This window comes from Apis florea, unplaced genomic scaffold, assembly GCF_048593485.1.
Source record: "Apis florea isolate Af1SG1 unplaced genomic scaffold, ASM4859348v1 contig_1794_pilon, whole genome shotgun sequence".
Classification (NCBI taxonomy): domain Eukaryota; kingdom Metazoa; phylum Arthropoda; class Insecta; order Hymenoptera; family Apidae; genus Apis; species Apis florea.
In genome coordinates this window covers 2,297,313-2,309,496 of record NW_028256482.1, presented here as the reverse complement: position 1 = coordinate 2,309,496, position 12,184 = coordinate 2,297,313, and the positions used below count along the sequence as shown (strand labels likewise).

The window sequence follows — 12,184 nt, the reverse complement described above, 5'->3', positions numbered from 1 at the left end:
CTTACGATCCTTAAATATATATAGAAGCAAAAATAAAAACAAGAAAAGAGAAGCAACCAAAAGATATTCAGATTCGGGGTCTGATAGATTGAAACGAAGAAGATGCGAAAAAAAAAAGAGGTGAGGAAAGAGGCCTTCTTATTTTTAACGATCCTTATAGATAGAAATGAAAAAAAAAAAAAAAAAAAAAAAACGAGAAAAAGAGGAGAGAAACTAGGAAGCGTCCAGGTTCGGGAAGAGAGGAGTTGTCGGTTCGTCGCGTCGCATTCGTGAATTTCGTTGATAAAACAAGGCGCGTTTTAACGGCGCGACGCGAAGCACCGGGCGCGCGCCCTCGCGAGCGCGCTCCACGATGAATGACGAGGAGGACAAAGACGGGCGCGCGCGAACAATAAACGTTAAGCTCGAATGGGTCGGCGTACAAAGCCGCGGCTCGTAGAAGAAAATCTAGGATATATATGGGAAGAGGGAAAGGGACAATCCTGACAGGGAGACGACGCGTCGATCAAGCGGGCCGCAGAATCGGCATTCAAAAGCTTCCTTTTTCTCCGACAGGCCGCGCGCCGATCGTTAGGAAGTCGAGTGTCAAACTGTCCGGCTTGTCACCGCGCGAGCCGCCACCATCGCGCCGTTTACACGCTTCGAAGAGGGAATACGAGAGATCCGCGTTGCCTCCGAAAGATGGGAGCCCGCGGTTCATCGGCGATAGCCGCGATCGAGAAAACCAAACTTTCTTCCCTTCCTCTCGCTTTTAATCTCCTTCTCGAATTCGCACTCACTCGAGAACTATAGGATATTTTAATCGACGCTCCGACGTTGCGGATAATTCACCTATTTATACGGATAATTCATCATTACTATTATTTATTGTTCGATAAAGCGTCGAATTAACCATTAACCCCGAGGTTCAATTATATATGTAAGCGAAAGTAAAGTTAGTTATTCGAACGTTTTAAACGAAGTTGTTGCCCAGAGTAAACTCGAAATTTTGATCGATTAATTTTCCAAATTTGTCAACGGCCAATTAAATATTATCGGTATTCAATTTTTGCTCGGTTGTTACTAAAAAAAGAAATTATTATTTTCTTATCATCTCGATATACTCGTCTGACAAATTGAACTCGTTTTGATCCCTCGATGGATACTCGCGAATTCTTACCGCAAGTACGATCGTAACTCCAACGTGTATTCCAACGATGTTACAACACCATCTACGAGTTCCTTTGTTGAAACGATCGATAAAGGAAATCGTCTAAAAGAAAGGAAGAAAAAGATAACTTACTTATACCTTCTGTCCACTTCTGGCCGTTCAACTTCAAAAATACTCGCGATTAACTGTTCGACGTGCACGTGTAACGTGATATCCTTCCCCTCGTTTCGGGGAAGGAGAGGAGGCAAACAGCCTCGTCGTCGACTCTCGTCATCGTCCGTTTCCTTTTCCCTGGATACCTCATTCGATCGATCGAGTCTCGCGCGTTTTCGAATCGGTCTGGGACGCGAAATATCCTTCTAATTATCGTTGTGCTCGACCCTGGAGACCGGTCGGTCGCAGCCCAGAAGAGAAAAGAGAAAAAGTCGGCAGGTTTACCCACGATAAATCTCGCGGTACTCAGGTATAAAGAGGGCTGTGCTTTCGGTCGACGATAACGTTTCTCTCTCCATCTCTTTCCCCCCCGTTTCCTCGCCGTATCCTCCGGGAACGCGAGGATATTCCATCGAATCTCCTACCGTGGGAGAAGGAGAGGAGAAGCGAGAGGAGCGGAGGCAGAAAGGGTTGAGAGATCGGGCAGAAGATAAGAGTCATAATGAAAGGCATTCATTCCACCACGAGGCCGACACACTGAACTTGAGTGACGTGGTTGCAGACAGCTGCTCAAACCTGATCGTTTCGTACGCACCTTCGCCCGTACGTCCGTCCGTCCATCCATCCATCCATCCATCCATCCGTCTCTCGTCCAACCACCACCACCACCACCACACGTGATTCTCCTCGCGTATAATATCGTGTAACCGGAGTGGAACCGGACACTTTGGAAATCGTTCCGATGAAATCGACTCGAGACAAAACATCGGCCCCTTCGATTTTTATCTTTCGGATAAACCGAGGTGAGCTTGAAATTTGTACTACCTTCAAGCTGTGTGTGTGTGTGTGTGTGTGTGTGTGTTCTTCTCGAACGAAGAAGAAGCTTCGTGAGTTCGATTCGCAAGCGAGTTTTCCTCACCCACGATGCGTAACCCATGCTTTTGTACTCCTGTTATAAGTGGAAAGCGATAAATCTCGCCCGACTTCCACTTCGTGGGACCACCTCGAAGCACGACGAGACGCGTTCGTTTCGTACGACGAATAGATAGAGAGAGGCTTAATAATGGAATTTCTCCTTCGTAAATGGACAATCCGCTTCCATTAAAGAATTCTACTGGAAAAATGTTTCTCTCCTCCATACACACATATATATATATATATATATATATTCGACGGATCGGTTCGCGAAAACCGACGGGATGGCCCTTCTTTCTCTCCTCCTTATTCCTTCCTATTGCCTCGAGGTCGAGCCGGCCCGAGAGCGTGACGCTGACAGAATTACGTCGGGGCCCCGGTTCGGTTGTGTAGCGAGAGAGAGAGAGAGAGAGAGAGAGAGAGAGAGAGAGAGAGAGAGAGCAGTGGAACGAACCCCTCGTTTCTATGGCTCGCCATAAATATCGGCGGTGACGTTTGGGGAGAAAAAAGAATCTGGCGGCTGGGAACTATGGATGACCTCCGTTTACGAAGCGGCAGGCTCAACAACGGTAGGCTCCTCGACCGGCTACCGATCATCCCAGCTTCCCTCAAAACTGGACTGCAACCTCCCCTGAATTTTCTCGCGAAATCTCTCTTGCTTAGCTTCTCACTTACACGTCCATCCTTCGAGGATCTCCCTCGAAGGAGAGGAGAGTTCACGAGCCACTGGTAGCCATAGAGGCACCACAATCCTCGTGCCCTCCTCGCCCCCGGGATCGTGGTCGAATAAGCGACAATTTGTATGACAATTCCTGGGCGAACGGTTCGGCGCATTGTGCCCCGGCATACGAGGAACGTGGGCACGATGTAATCCGCATCGTGCGCTCCTCCCCCCCCCTCCTCCTCCTCTCTCCTCTCACCCCCCCTTCCCCTCTTTCCCTCCTTCGATCTTCGTTTCGGAACCGCGAGTGGACGAACAGGCTCGAGAACGGAAAGAAGAAGAAGAAGAAGAAGAAGAAGAGAAGAAGGAGGAGGAGGAGGAGGAGGAGGGGAGAGGAAGGCGAGCTTGTATATAGAGAGAGGGAGAAGAAGTGAAAGGGGTGGAAGGAAGGAGGAGAGATCACGATCGTTGCAAAAGCGAAGGAGCAAAAGCAAAAGGTCGATCCGTGGTGCACGTTGCATGCGGCACGACTACGCTATACGACTACGACGACGACGACGACGACGACGACGGTAGGACGAACGTTTATTAGAAGCGGAGGAAGCGCCTCTGTGACAAATGGCGTGGTTTCATTGTTGCACGAGGACCCCCGGGCCCTCCGACAGCGGGCCACACGGGGCCCCTGCGCGACGTCGTAAATCTGGCCAACGCTGACGGATAGAAATCAGAACGGGGCGGCGGTGGCGCGCGGTTTTCACGGTTTTAGAGCAGAAGAATGGAATTTTTGGCCTGCGATCCTTTTCGCCATTTTTACTTTTTTCCTCTCTTTTTTACCTCGTTCTCCAATTAATAGAGGATGCGTGGACACGTTCGAGGACAACGTTTCGTAAACTTTCTTTTCGATCCAATTGGTTGCGCGCGCGTGTGCGTGTAAATATATATATATATATTGTGTATATACGTTGAAAACGAAGTCGGGTCGTTTATTATTTTATTTTCGTCTCTGATGATGCGAATGATATCGTTGCACGATATGGATTGTGAATACGTTGAAAAGGTTTTTGATCAAGGGGAATTGAGGCTCGATTACGCGTATCTCGAAAAACGAAGCCGAGGTTTATTATTCTCCATCTCTGATTTCGGTTAAAAATAACTCGAATGCAATGTTGAAAAATTTTTTTCCCCGATCGAGCAATTGACCGACGATTACGCGTGCCTTCGTTGAAATGAAGTTCGTTATTTTATTTTTCGAATACGCTGGAAACTTCTTTCGATCGAAGGATTCGCTCGATTATCTCGAAAATAATGTCGAGGTTTATTATTTTATCTCCGATGAAGTTTATTAATTTTATTTTCGTCTCCGATTTTTCGAATATACCGAAAACTTCTTTCGATCGAACGATTCACTCGATTATCTCGAAAACGAGATCCAGGTTTCTTATTTTATTTTATCTATCTATCGATTTGGATTAAAAATGAAATGGAAAACTTTCTCTCGAAACGAGGGTTGACTCGTGTGCAACTCAGACATGGGTTAAAAATGACTCGGATACTTTTCCAAAACTTCTTCTCGATTGACTTCTTCTTATGCGTACACGAAGTCGAGCCGTTTATTACTTTATTTTCGTCTCCGATGATGCGGATGATATCGTGTACGACGGTTGAAAAGTCTTTTTGATCGGCACGATTTTACATATATATATATCTCGAAAATGAAGTTGAGCCAGATTACTTTGTCTCGACGACGATTGTAAATAAAGGCTTGTTAAAAATGGGGTTTGGATCGGTCGCCACGACTGATTGACTTGTTTAAGGATATAAATATTCCTCCGGTAAAAGTGTACCGGGTTTCTTCGTTCCGTTTACTGAAATATTTACGATCTATGAATCTAAAATCGCTCGTAAAATCCTTTCCAACCATATGAAAGAAATAATAATAAAGACGCGTTGAATTAGAGGAAGCAAGCATTTCGAAATGGATTTTAATGTGTCGATGACGCGTCCCACCTCTCAATCGATACTTTTTTTCCCCTCTTCTTTTTACTTCGTTTCTTAAACGCGTATAACAATACGAAACACGAATGAACGTAAACAGAGAATGATGTTTTCCACGCTCGAGGAGGAAGAACTATTTTTGTAAACACGCTCCTCTCCCCTTTTTTATTAAAAACGCAAATGCAAATTTCAATCACCTCACCGCATGCTCGAATAGTTTTTTATCCCGTTCAACAATTTTCCATCCGCTGCTAAATCGTTGTATGTCGTTACACGCAACATTTTATAGAGGAATTCCGCTCAATTCGAGAAATTTGTGAAGAGAACGCCGCGTAAAAGCCACCAATACCTTGGTTCCCTTTCTCTCAACGCTCTCTCCAAATGATCCGAAATGATTGGAAAGAAATTCTGCAAAAATTCGACGCGTGCCCAATTAAGCGAAATTTTCAGGAAAATCGGCGCGCGATCAGATGGCGAGGCGTAAGAAGGGACGCCTCGCGGAGGAAAAGAGAGTTCGTTAAGCGCGGCGATCGGGCGCACAGGTCTGTCAATCGATCCCCGAGTCCTCGAAGAAACGAAGGGACCCCAAGATGGCTGCCCGAGAACGTACACGCGGGCCCCCGCTTCACCGGCATCACCGACTTAGCATAAATCACTCCCGCTCCGCTCCATTCCTCCTCTCCTCCTCGCCCGTCCGCCCGATATCTGGCTATAGAGAAATACGGGCGACCGTACCCCAACAGCCTTTTCCACTCTTCCTTCTTCTTTGAGGCTCGCCTCGTTCCGTACCGATCCGTCCTTCCTCGATGATTTAACCGAATCGAGCGAACCGTAATCTCTCTCTCTCTCTCTCTCTCTCTCTCGCCCTCCCTCTCGACAAAGAGGGAGAGTTCGAACACGATACGACAGTCCAGATCGTTTCTTTTTTTTTTCTTTCTAATACTAGAGGATATTTTCTCCGTTGCGATACGTTCTTTTCTACGAGGGGAATGTCGTTTTCGAGAATCGGCAAGGCACGCACTAACGGGATGCTAATATCACGTTTGATATTTAGAAGAAACATGCTGGTAAAATAATAATTACACGATCGCATTTCCTTCCGAAGATAGGTAAAGTAGTTATAAAGGTATCGACGAGACGCGTGTCAATTGATAGATCATATTTTACTGAATTATTCAAAAAAAAAAAAAAAATCATTCGGTGGAATCTCCAAACTAATGGATCGACCAATTAAATTATTACAATCGTATCGTCTTCTTCATATATCGGGACCCACGCTTACATTCCATTTCCATCCGAGACGAAGTCAAAAAAATGATCGAGGATTATTACGACAATTTCTTCAACTTCTTTAACCTGTTGTCGACCATTTCTCCACGGTTATCTCGCGGACGGAAGTAAAAAGAAATTCCCCTCCCCCTTTTGGAGGAGGAGAAGAAGAAACAGTGGAGCGAGACGAGGAAGGGGGGAGGGGGAGGGAGGTAGGAAAGATTTGCAAGAGGTTGGGCGAACAGAGGAAACGGACAGGTCGCTTATTTATGGGAGCCATACTTCGGATATATGAACTGGTTCCCGTCGAAAGTTCGCGGGACGTCGCGTCGCGTCTTCTCTCTTTCGGTTGAAAATGTATATAGAGACGTATATTCGCCGGCGTTATTTCGCCTTGGCCAAGATTTGCGAGGGGTCACCCGTCCACGCGATGTCACACGAGCTTAATTCTTCCCTTGCCAAAAACTCAATGGAGAACGATGGAGAGAGAGAGAGAGAGAGAGACACGGTCGACGCCTCGAGGATTTCTTCTCGAATCGATACCACGCGGATAAGTAGCGACCGATATATATATATATATATATAGGTCGATCCTCGTCTCGAGGGACGTTTTCGATATTTGGCGAACGCGGAGCGAACTCGTATCGTACTCGCGCGTCGTACTTCCTTCAGACGAGACGAGAACGAGCGAGTAAGGAGGGAGTGTGTGTGCGTGTGTGTGTGTGTGTGAGAGAGAGAGAGAGAGGAGGGGGGGGGAGAGGCAACAGGGACGAGGGGGAGCGGAGGGAAGGGAACGTAACATTGGGGAGAAGAGAAGAGAGGCGATGGAGTAGATAAATAGATGGATGGGCAATATTATAACTCACCGGCTGTCATCCTGTACGGCGAGTCAGGCTGCTAATCAGACCCTGCCTCGCTCTCGCCCCTCGACCGACCCTTCACGAAAAATGGATTTATTGCCGTTCGCTTCGACTTCGGCACGCTATCGAGCTCTCTGATCCGTAGAATGTAACCATCGTCGTCGTTGTACTATTCGCGTCTGGCCTTCTTCTTGGCCCCTCCTCCCCTCTCCCTCTCCTCGTCTTTCGACGTCCATCGCTCTCCTCAAATTTTCCTCCTGGCCCCCCTCTCCCTCCCCCCTCCTCTTTGTTTTCTTCCCTTTTCGAGGAATCGGCCACGAAGCCGAGCCAACTCGGTCTTCCTGGTAAAGACAAAAGGGAAAGGGAAGATAGAGGAAAAAAGAAGAAAGAGAGAGAGAGAGAGAAAAAGAAATATAGATAAGCGAAACGATTATTTCGGTTGACGCTCGATGATGGTTGTGGAGCCGAGAGGCGCGAGAGGCGAGACGCGGTCCGAGAAACGACGGGGAGGAGGGGAGGGCGCTCAGGTGAGGACCGATGCATCAAGAAAACGGTGACACTCGCCTCTGCACGGCGTGCATAGATCATGTCGACCTCGTTGCCGTCGGACGCGCGGTGCTCCGCGAACCGGGGGGGGGGGAGGGGGAGAGGCAGGAAGGGAGAAAGATCTAAAGCTTGGAGGGAAGAGGAGAGAAGGATCACCTCCCCTCCCTCCTCGCGTTTTACACCGGCTTTCCTCTTCCTCGGGCCACGGTTGCACTCTCGCGGAGAGCACAGATGTACGAACCGAACGAGATAGAAGAGAGGGGGAGAGAGGGAGAGAGAGAGAGAGAGAGAGAGAGAGAGAGAGAGAGAGAGAGCGGAACGGGTCTCCGAGATCCCTGCTCTCGAGAATACGTTGAGCGCATACAGGCGCAACGACGCGTTTCCCCGTCTATACGTGGCCTGTACGTGTACGCGCGTGTGTTTTTTCAACGAGATTTATTACCGAACTCCTAATGCCTCGAGGAGAGGGTGCCGCCGTTCCTTCCCACCCATCGACTCTCATCCCCCGTCCCTCACGACCAACGTCGCCCAACGTCGTCGCCTTCCACGTCATCGTGCTCGTGGCCTTAGTCGTAGTTGTACGCGTCGCTGGTAGTAGCCGTGGTGGCTCGTCTTCGCGCGCCGCTTAATCCCCGGCTGCCACGCTATTACGAGTTGATTTACATTCCTGCGTTAACAAGGGCCAGCGGCTGCCCCTCCCGATTCCGCTCTCCTCTGTTGTCGCGTTTTACGCTCCCCCCTCCCACGGGGAGAGCACGGGGAGAGGAGGAGGAGAAGGAGAGGGGAAGAGAAAAAGGAAAGAAAAGAGAAGAGAAAAAAAAGTTTGGCGGTTTTCGCGCGGATCGGACGACGCCGGATCGGTTCGATGGGCGAAACGATCCCGAGACGAAAGGGTGTGTACGGGCTCCCGTTACGCCACGGGGCGATAAACGTCGTCGCCGAAATATTTACGGCCGCGAACGGTATCGTGACCGTGTAATAAATCATTATTAAGCAAATCGTATTACCGTTTATAAATTCGACTCTTAAGGAAAGCGAGACTTTAACGAGATCGTCGCTACGGATTACGTAATTTCGACCGCGGCCGCGCATCACTTTCCGACACTTTCGATCTTGGAAATTCTCACCTAGAAATAGCTATGTCCCTACCCGTCAACGGGACGAGCCACCGTCGACTGGAAACTTTTCACTCGGCTTCCTCCTCTCGCTCTCACTCTCTCCGCCCTCCCCCCTTCTATCCTCTCCCTCCGTCTCGTTAGTGCTTCGTTATTCACCCCGTACCGCGTTGCGTATCTCGCCTTGAGTCGAGAAACTCGGATAGATAGATAGATAGATAGATAGATAGATAGACAGATAGACAGACAGACAGACAGACAGACAGACCTTCGAGAAAACGCAAACGGTCACGAGTTAGTAGTACGGTAGTACGTATGGTCAGGGAAGCGTATTGAAAGAGGAGTACGATTCTTGGTAAAAAAAAAGGGGGGTGGGGGAAAAAACTACCGTGGAAATACGGATCGCGGACGAAATCGAAGGAACACGCGAGAGAAAGGAACGAAGGGAAGCGGCTTACGACGGGTGAGGAGTGGAAAGGAAAGGAGAGGAGAGGAGCGGAGAGGAGAAAACACGGATGTCCGGGGTGACGAGAGAGAGAGAGAGAGAGAGAGAGAGAGAGAGCGAGAGCGAGAGGACAAAGGGATGAACGGTGGAGAGAAAGCGGGGATAGGAAGGATAAACGGCGAGACGCGGAGAAGAAGTCGCGAGAGCAAGGAAAAGAGAGTCTCCTTCGTGAAACCGGGGAAAAGTGGGATGGGGGCGTGGGTGGAATGGGGAGCTAGTGGGGAGAGAAATACGTGGAGCCGGTGCGTGGCGGAGGTGGGGATAGGTCAGGGCCGCGGGAAGGGGAGGGGAGGGGCAGGTACGGTAGGGCGAGCGAGGAGGCAGACGGGGAAAGATACTCGGTTTGGCACGGGGCTCGGAATGGGACGAGAGATCGGTTTAGAGGGAGAGAGACGGCGAGTAACGATGGAGAGAGGAGCGAGGAGCGCGGTTGGATCGGAGGGGAAGCGTGGTTAGGGGCGAGGGGATGGCACAGGGGAAAGTGAGGTAGGGGTTGGCTGGCCGTGGCGCGGCGGGTAGGGGGTGCATCGTCGGCGGCGGCGGCGAGGTGGAGGGGGCAGAGGTGGGGAAGATGACCGCGGAGCCGTCAGTGCGCCACGTGCTGTCGTCGTGGGAGGGTCTTTGCTTTCGCTCCGTTTCGTCGCCGAGTCATGCACGTTACCGCGAAATCGTGACTCGTCCGTTCGGAATGCTGCTCGCCTTTCGATGAGTGACTCGCGTCGCGAAATTCGTTCGATAGTTCGACAGAGGAAGTAAGACGGATCGACGAGCGACGGAAGGAGACGGAAGGATAAAAAGTTATGATCGGTGAGACGCGCGTGAAAAGTACCCGATCGTGGAAAGAATTATAGCGAGAAAGGAGGAAGGAGGAGGAGGAGGAGGAGGAGGAGGAGGAGGAGGAAAAGGAAAAGGAGAAGGAGAAGTGACAGACCAGTTGTTGAGTGAGTGGTGAATCTTATTGTCTTTGCGTTGGTGGAACATCCGTGTGAGGATGACGCGGTGATATGGTGTCGAGGGAATCACGGAGGACACGCGAGTCCCGATGCTCGTCGTCCAAGCGCCCTGTTCCTTTGCTCGTACTCGTTACGAGGATAATCGCTCCTGACGTAGCCACGGAGCGAAGGATTCATCGGGACTGACGTTTCCTGCGCACTGGAACCACTACTACTTCACGGTGAGTCCGTTTCCTCGATATTCGCGATCGAGAATTTCTCCCCCCTTTTTCTTCCCCTTTCTCGTCGTTTCGACGCTGGTTTATAGCCACCGTCAACTTCCCCTCTACCTGAACACAGTTTACACGCTGTCGTAACGACAGAACGAAAGAACAAAGCCTCTCTCTATTTTCCGTACGTACGACGTTTCGAATAGACCGTGATCAACCGATAAATTCGAACGTGCCTTTCCGTTATTCCCAGCGACGCGATACGCGAAAAGTAAAATTACCAGGTGCATACGTACACACACGTTTGCGCGCCAACATCCGATAGACGCGATTCTACTCTCTATCGTAATCCTATCGTTTCCTTTTTAACGTAACGCGTATACGATTTCTCATAGCTTCGACAGAAACGTCATCGTATTATAGCTATCGGAAGGATCGATAGCTCCGTAGTAAGTAAATCGATCGATGGCGATCGAACGGTCCATACCATATTTCGTTTCGATTTTCGCTTGCCCACCTTCGTATCCCCTCTCTCTCTCTACAGTGCAGTATATTACACGTACGGGGCATGTGCACGCACAGGAGCATACCATCGTACGTGTGCGTACCCAACGCACATGTATATACGCACTCACACACGTACATACATACACATACGTAATACTCGCGGACTCGAATAAACACAGTCATGCACGCGCTTTCGCGTACACCTTCTCCTTCGCGATAGCCAAGAAGATAGCGTAGTCGATTGGCGAGTAATTCGATTCATTTTTGCTCGCGCACCAATAAATTAATCACCGTGCATGGATTACGCGTTACGAGTTACGCTTCGAAGACGACGGGTTCGACGCGTTTCGAGTGGATGTCGGTGAAGGAGATCGAGGGGGAGGAATCGAGCGCGAAGGGGGATCGGCCCGTCACTGGTCAGACAAGCAACGACGAACGACTCGGTCGTTGTGGAGTTGGCGCGATGCGGCGCGACTCGGTGTGCCGGTTACGTCGCGACGAACCTACGCGTTCCATCGTTGTTTGCCGAGATGCTCGACGACGCATTGCCACGTGGCACGCACCGTGTGATACGCGACACAGATAATTCTCCACGCGTAGCATTCCTTTCGATCATCCGCACACGCGATTTCGTACACACGCGACTTTTTACTTTTTTCTTCTTTTTTTTTTCTTTCTTTCTTTCTTTCTTTCTTTCTTTTTTTTTCTCGATCAAGTTGTTCGTAATCGTCGAACGAGTATGACGAGTATACGCGCTTATACGTGAAATTGAAACGAGCGTATCGATCGAATCGTATTTACACGTGTATATTCTTCGCGCGAGTGATAAAATTCGCCGGTTTAAAACCGGACAGGAATGACGTCATTGGATACCGATTAAATCCGTCCTGTCACCGTGAGACGTTTTTCGAGTCGACGGGTGGGAAAAAGAAAAGGGGAGGGGAAAAAAAAAGGGGGGAAAGAAAAAAGATATATCGAGCGTGTAAGAAACCAAGTTCGTTGCTTGGTCCTCCAATTAAGAAGAACAATCCATTATGAATATATTTGACACGCGATCAGAAATAGTATTTTTGCATTTTTTAACGGACGCCAATTTCGGATAGACACCGAGTTTGACGTGTGACCGACACCACTGACGTCACCGCGACTTCTCGATGCACGTCGTTCCAAATAAATTTCGGATAAGGAGCGTGACGGGAGGATATCTCGATTCTGTTATCGAGGCTCGACATCTTCTCGATGATTAGTCCTTTCGATTCGAGTGACTACTCGGCTTGTGTGTGAAAAAGAGAGAGAGAGAGAGAGAGACTAGACTAGACTAGACGCGTGGAATGGTAAACAAGCGT

General features: G+C 49.3%; 1 protein-coding gene across 3 annotated transcripts in view; it reads left to right on the top strand.

Moving 5' to 3' along the window:
• tio (zinc finger domain-containing protein tiptop) overlaps positions 1-12,184 on the top strand; it is a 68,868-nt gene that overhangs the window by 23,260 nt on the left and 33,424 nt on the right. The window contains exon 1 of one of the 3 annotated variants that reach the window (XM_086912295.1): positions 10,086-10,343. The exons of the other annotated variants lie outside the window; for them this stretch is intronic. The gene's annotated coding sequence lies outside the window, so the exon portion shown is untranslated. Of the gene's footprint in view, positions 1-10,085; positions 10,344-12,184 lie in introns of those variants that run through there. 3 annotated transcript variants of the gene reach the window in all.